Below are 6,966 nucleotides of genomic sequence, written 5' to 3' on the forward strand. Positions count from 1 at the left end.
AAGTGGTGTGTGTTGCGTGTGCCTATGCACACTAGCTTGGCTGAGGAGGGTGGAAAGCCATGCAGCTCAGAATCAGATACCGATCAAAGTCACTGTGAAACCTGCGATGAGACCCTCTTTAAAACACATCTCCATAATCCCGTAACTACAATATTCCTACAAAACGCAAAAGGGTTACTGGGTTGGTTGTTTCCAGAAGTTAATTTTAACCTCAAAGAGCACAGGTTCTAATCATTGTACGCATCACGTTGGTCTGCAATTTAGACTGCTTTGTGATCTTCGCAGGTTTCACTGTCTCCTTTGGAATTGGGTCTGAATGAAGTTGGCGGCAACGAGTGAATTTGTTTGCCTCAAAGCGAATGTCCGATACCGGTCGTTGTCGTAAAGAAATAGTCTCAGTAAATTTGCAAAAAATACACTATCCTCGTTTTCTAAGCCATTTTTCTCAAAGGTTTGGTAAACCGAGGCTTTTTTGTTTTCAAACGCTTATGATTCCGTCAGAAACATCGAACACGCTTTAAATGTTGCAACAACAACATCATAATCCAAACGCAGGTAAAATACTCTCTAACTATACTGAATTTGTATTTGTAGTGCTGTAGTACAAGTTCCTTCAGTTTTACACTACATTTTTAGCTTGAAGGGATTGTAGTATGTTATATTTTGCAATATGAATAATTGTACATATCAATATAATGAAAAAACAAGCAAATCGAGTCCAAACTTTTAGGTTTCCAACCTGGCAACTGAATAACAAGATGGCGTACATTTTGTCGTCTGCTTCCCCCTACCCTTTATAAATGTAGAAAAAGTCCCCGAGTTTCCCCCTTCTTCTTGCCTTGGCTGCAATGTTTACGCGGCTGGGATTTATCACCGCGCAGCTCGCTGACAAGATAAAATAAACAAGCTCCCCCACTGGAATTGGGAACTAGTGGCCATATGCTCAACCACCCTATAGAAGAACGTCAGACGGAGTTGTTGACGTCGCTGTTGCAGAGGTTGAAGTCCAGTTTTCTCTAGGAGTCTGGTGACGCTGCCGGGGGTCGACGACCTGAAGTCGCCTGTGATAAACCTTGATGCTTTGCGTTGTACGCGTTCGATGCAGTCAATGTCTTTCTTCAGGTAGGGGTCCCAGACAACCGCCCCGTACTCCAGGAGGGGACGCACAAGGGAGAGGTAGGCCTGCTGACGGCAACGAGGCGGGCAGCGTTGGAGGTTGCGGCGAAGGAAGCCAAGGGTGCAGTTAGCTTTTTTAGTGATAGAAGAAATGTGGGGGCTCCATTTCATGTCGTCTGAGAGGAGAATGCCAAGGTAGGGTGTGGATCTAACGTTTTGGAGGATGCTGTTGTCCAGTTGGTAGTAGAAGTCAGAGGATTTGTTTATACTGAGGATATAGCATTTAGAGGCGTTGAAGCGCATGCCCCAGGTAACCGCCCATTCTTCGAGGTGTCTGAGGTCTTGTTGCAGGGATTGGTGGTCCGTGAAGGAGTTTATTTCCCTATAGAGCAGGCAGTCGTCGGCGAACAAGCGGACGTGGGACGATTGTGACTGACAACTGAACGTCAGCACTGACTCGGAGGACTGGCATGGCAAACTTTATTCCTGTGTTTAACATCTTCTTCTCTCCTCCACTTCGCCTCCCGACCGAAGCCGGTGGCTACAAGCCACAATACAAAGTTGACAACATCTCCTGAGTTAGTGGAGCACACAACAAAATACGTCCACACCGTGGCTCAGTCTTCCGAAGTTCTCAAAGTTCTCTTTTTCACCCTAGCATGTACATACATAATCAAACTTTTGCTAGAGTCACAAACATCCAATCAACATCTTAGTAACCACCCGTATCCACGACACTGACTCTAAGCAGGTCAGTCCGTGTTTCATTGGTTAAACGTAAGACAAGAGCCTGAAGCCGGGGGGACTGGGGAACACAAAAGGGCCGGGAGGGGGGGGGGGGTTAAACAACTGACCACCACCTGCCAGCGATCCACCCGATCCGACCGTCTTAACGAGGCTTTGCCTCGGGGCGCGTCAAAAGACACGGCTAGAGCATCCTCTGGGAAGTTACTCAGTCCCGGTTAGGCCATAAAAGTTTATTCAGGATGCATAAAAGTTACCCAACTGACCACGGCTACCCCGCGTCTCCTCCTAGGAGAGCGGCTTAAGTTCAAAGGATCAAAGACTAGTCAGAACATGGACACAGACGGCTAAGCGCGCTTAGGATCTACCGGTGACTGGACATGTGCATCTCAAAATTTAACTTAGAACAGATCATAGTAATGGCATTACACAAAACATAAAGCGATCGGCAATATGAACTACAAACACTAGACTGGACAATGACAAAAACTTTACTCTATAATTGGTGACTGGTCGCCCTGTCACAGATTGTTAGAATCATTAGGTTAGACGTCGCACCAAGAACCTATATTTAGTCTAATATAGGTCTATGGTCGTACTGATGATGATTCAGCGGTGTCATGTAGGCCACAGGAGCTTGCACCAAAGCGCCGGTCCGGCGATACCCCCCACGGGTTAGGGGTCTTACAGAATTAAAAAAATTCCAAAACTCCAAAAAAAATTTGGAATCAACAGAACACACCCACCCACCCCCCATTCCAAAAAAAAACAAGTCGCGTAAGGCGAAAATACAATATTTAGTCAAGTAGCTGCCATTTTTCAGCAAGACCGTATACTCGTAGCATCGTCAGTCCACCGCTCATGGCAAAGGCAGTGAAATTGACAAGAAGAGCGGGGTAGTAGTTGCGCTAAGAAGGATAGCACGCTTTTCTGTACCTCTCTTTGTTTTAACTTTCTGAGCGTGTTTTTAATCCAAACATATCATATCTATATGTTTTTGGAATCAGGAACCGACAAGGAATAAGATGAAAGTGTTTTGAAATTGATTTGGAACATTTAATTTTGATAATAATTTGTATATATTTAATTTTCAGAGCTTGTTTTTAATCCGAATATAACATATTTATATGTTTTTGGAATCAGCAAATGATGGAGAATAAGATAAACGTAAATTTGGATCGTTTTATAAATTTTTATTTATTTTTTACAATTTTCCGATTTTTAATGACCAAAGTCATTAATTAATTTTTAAGCCACCAAGCTGAAATGCAATACCGAACCCCGGGCTTCGTCGAAGAATACTTGACCAAAATTTGAACCAATTTGGTTGAAAAATGAGGGCGTGACAGTGCCGCCTCAACTTTCACGAAAAGCCGGATATGACGTCATCAAAGACATTTATCCAAAAAATGAAAAAAACGTTCGGGGATTTCATACCCAGGAACTCTCATGTCAAATTTCATAAAGATCGGTCCAGTAGTTTAGTCTGAATCGCTCTACACACACACACACACACACACACGCACGCACGCACGCACATACACCACGACCCTCGTTTCGATTCCCCCTCGATGTTAAAATATTTAGTCAAAACTTGACTAAATATAAAAAATGGAATCGCTTGCTACTGCTTTTTATGTCCAGTTTCTGTCTCAACTCAACTCAACTCAACTCAAATTTTATTGGCTTCAATTTTCACATAGAAGAATTTGTCTTGCGCTTGGGATTAAGACATAGGCAGAAAGTAAGAGTATAACATATAAAAACAGCATTCATATCACATTTCATGTATCACACACAGTAATCACTAGTATAGGCCTAGGCCTACAGATATCACATTGTCCCTGTATCACACATGCAAATAAATAGTATCACATTTTCCACGTATCACACACAATATATATACATTACATAACATACAGCAAGTTTCCATGCTTGTTTAGGTAGTGTGGGCTGGGGAAAGTCTTGTCACAAACTCTGCAGGTGGTGTAGTATTTGGTCTTTTTGGCTGGTGGAGTACCGTCGATGTCACGGTCAGACTCACGCTTGCCACGTGCGCATTTCGTTCTGTGCACAAGGCGGGTGTGTCTATTTTCATCTGCAGCAGAGCCGAAGACCCAGCGGCAGCCTGGCTCGGTGCAGCGGCCACACCACCAACTCCCAGTGATGTTGTGTAGGCAGTGTTTGGGCCCGCTGTCTTCAGCTCCAGGTATGTCTTGAAGTGGCTGTCATCTGCTGATGGTGTTGGAGCATAGAACAGCGCTCCCTTCTCAGGCGTCGGAAGTGCATCCAGCACATCTCTGCACTCGATGGGATGTTGGAAGCAGTGGCTGCAGGCACGTTCACCACATTTCTTAAAGATGACAGAGTAGTGGCGCTTGTCAATTTGCTTTGAGAATAGCTGCCATTCCTTGTCAATCTTGGCAAGGGCTGGGGTGGAATACACTGTGGAGATGCCCACCTTGAAGTATCTCTTGACATTCTCGTAGTCGTTGTACCGTTGGAGTCCAGGGACCGTAGTTGTGCATGGCACCTTCACTGGTCTCACCTGGTGGCCATCAAATGTCTTTGACTCTAGGACGTTTGACAGCACAGCCAGATTGCTGTCGAACTAGATTGCCTCCTTCTCACGCCGCTCCTGTCCCCCTAGCTTCTGCCTTGAAGGAGGGAACCGCTCTCCTACCAGCCTGTCTGGCAGAACCAGACCTGCCAATTCCCCACTGATCGGTGACCATGCGTCAAACACAGCGTCAACACAGCCAGATTTCTTTGCAGCAATCCACTCGGCCTGTGCTGCCTTGAACCGATCTTGTCTCGACGACTTTTTGTGAAGTTGGCAGTACATATTGACGAAGGATTCATACCGAGAGTCAGACGATGGTGTTTGAAAGATGCACTCTGAAGTCGACATTTTCAGTGGTTTGATATTCGTCTATGCGGGAATAGTTGTCCAAATCCACTGGCCACACATACACCATGTAGTGAACATTATTAACTCGGTTTTTTTTATTTTAATAACAGAGAGCAATTGAACTGTACTCGCCACTACCGTAAATGGACGTTTAGTGGTGAGTACAGTTCAATTGCTGTCTTTTATTCTCTTCCCTCTCAACCTTCAGCCACTGCTTTATATTCACATTTCTTATTTTAGCAAGTTGACATAAGACTGAACACTGTTTACCCTTTCTTTGAACGTTGTATTAATAATACCAAGGAATGTCACTCACTACAGGCGCGAGAAAGGTTACAAAATAATATTTTGTTGAGTTTCCAAAAAAAAATAAAAATTCCAAATTGATGGCTTACCCACCCAATTCCAAATTTTTTTTGGAGTTTTGGAATTTTTTTAATTCTGTAAGACCCCTTAGGGGGAGTCCAAGGACTACTTCGGAGTCCCATATTGGTTGGGACGAGAAAGAACTACCCGAAGCTTGCCAGCATGTCGTAAGAGACGACTAACGGTTCTGTTTCTCCTTTTACCCTTGTTAAGTGTTTCTTGTATAGAATATAGTCAATGTTTGTAAAGATTTTAGTCAAGCAGTAGGGCCTATGTAAGAAATGTTAAGTCCTTTGTACTGGAAACTTGCATTCTCCCAGTAAGGTCATATATTGTACTACGTTGCAAGCCCCTGGAGCAATTTTTTGATTAGTGCTTTTGTGAACAAGAAACAATTAACATGTGGCTCTATCCCATCTCCCCCCTTTCCCCGTCGCGATATAACCTTGAATGGTTGAAAACGACGTTAAACACCAAATAAAGGTCCGGCGATTATTATTTACTCCTTCACTAGCACTCCTTACTGTATCTTTACTACTGACTAGTGAATAATAGTACTGAGTAAGGATGTATCCTCACTGACTTGATACTAGTGAATAGTGGTAGTAAGGATACAGTAAGGATGAAGGAATAACTTAATAATCGACCGGCTCTTTGATACAAGCTCCTGTGATGTAGGCTAGCTAGTATACGTTGAAGCACTAGGCTTCTCAGTGTGACTTGCTTTGTGTGTGTGTGTGTGTGTGAATCAGTGTGTGTCAGTGTGTGTGTGTGTGTGTGTGTGTATGAGAGGGAGCGAGAGAGAGGGGGGGGGGGGGGGGGTGGGGGAGGGCAGACTCGGAAAAAGAGAGAGCGTGGTGTGTGCAGCTTGCGTTCGTGTTTATTTAAAAGTTTCCAGGCATCCGAACAATAAAGCCGCCATTACCACTGTACTGACACAAAACTGCCTTGTCTTTAAAATACAACCACTCAGCACTCATTGTACTTTTTCTCCATCTAGAGGGCCCCAAAGGGTTTAAAATCGTGATCGTGATTGGCGTTTTTTGACCTTTCTGTGACCGTGATTGCCGAAATTTCCATTTCTGTGATCGTGATGGGACTTTGCCCGTGATTCGTGATGACAAAAAAAATCAAGTCTCGTGATCGTGATCGTCATTTGTTTTCGTGATCGTGATGGGCATTATTGCAAAGCATGTTATTTTCAACGTACATTTTTCACAGCTGTATCACTCTATGATCCTCTATTCGTCAAGGTGTTTGTGATCGTGAAAACAAAAATCAAGGTAACTGTGATCGTGAAAGCTAAAATTTCCCTTCCCGTGATCGTGATGATACCCCCCCTTTGGGGCCCTCCATCTACACCGGCCGGCTGAGAATACAACCTCTCAAATTCTGCTTTTCACTCTGCAGAATACACTACCGTTTTGCTTTTCTCCGACTACAGAATAAAGTCACTAAAGTTCTGATTTTCTTTGCAGAACACAGACACTAGATCTGCACTACCGATGTCAGTGTTTTTCTCTGTCCGCAGAACTTGACACCACTGCTTACCACTGACTTTAAAAGCAGGGCCGGACTAGGCTAAGAGGAGGGGGGGGGGGGGGTTGCCAGTGGTGGTCCAGCGGGATCAAGGGGCAGAGCCCTTTGTGGGGGCCAGGGGGCGAAGCCCCCTGAAGCTGATGGGTAGGTCATATTCTGAGATAGGAAAATGGTCGCTCCTTGCATGAAACGGCATATAATAAACAATAATAAAAAAAATAAATAAGTGAGGTACATGTTTAGGCTAAGGGGGGGGGGGGGGGGGTGTTGCGCAACCCCCATAACCCCCC

The sequence above is a fragment of the Littorina saxatilis genome, linkage group LG7 (genome assembly GCF_037325665.1).
Source record: "Littorina saxatilis isolate snail1 linkage group LG7, US_GU_Lsax_2.0, whole genome shotgun sequence".
NCBI classification, from domain to species: Eukaryota; Metazoa; Mollusca; class Gastropoda; order Littorinimorpha; family Littorinidae; genus Littorina; species Littorina saxatilis.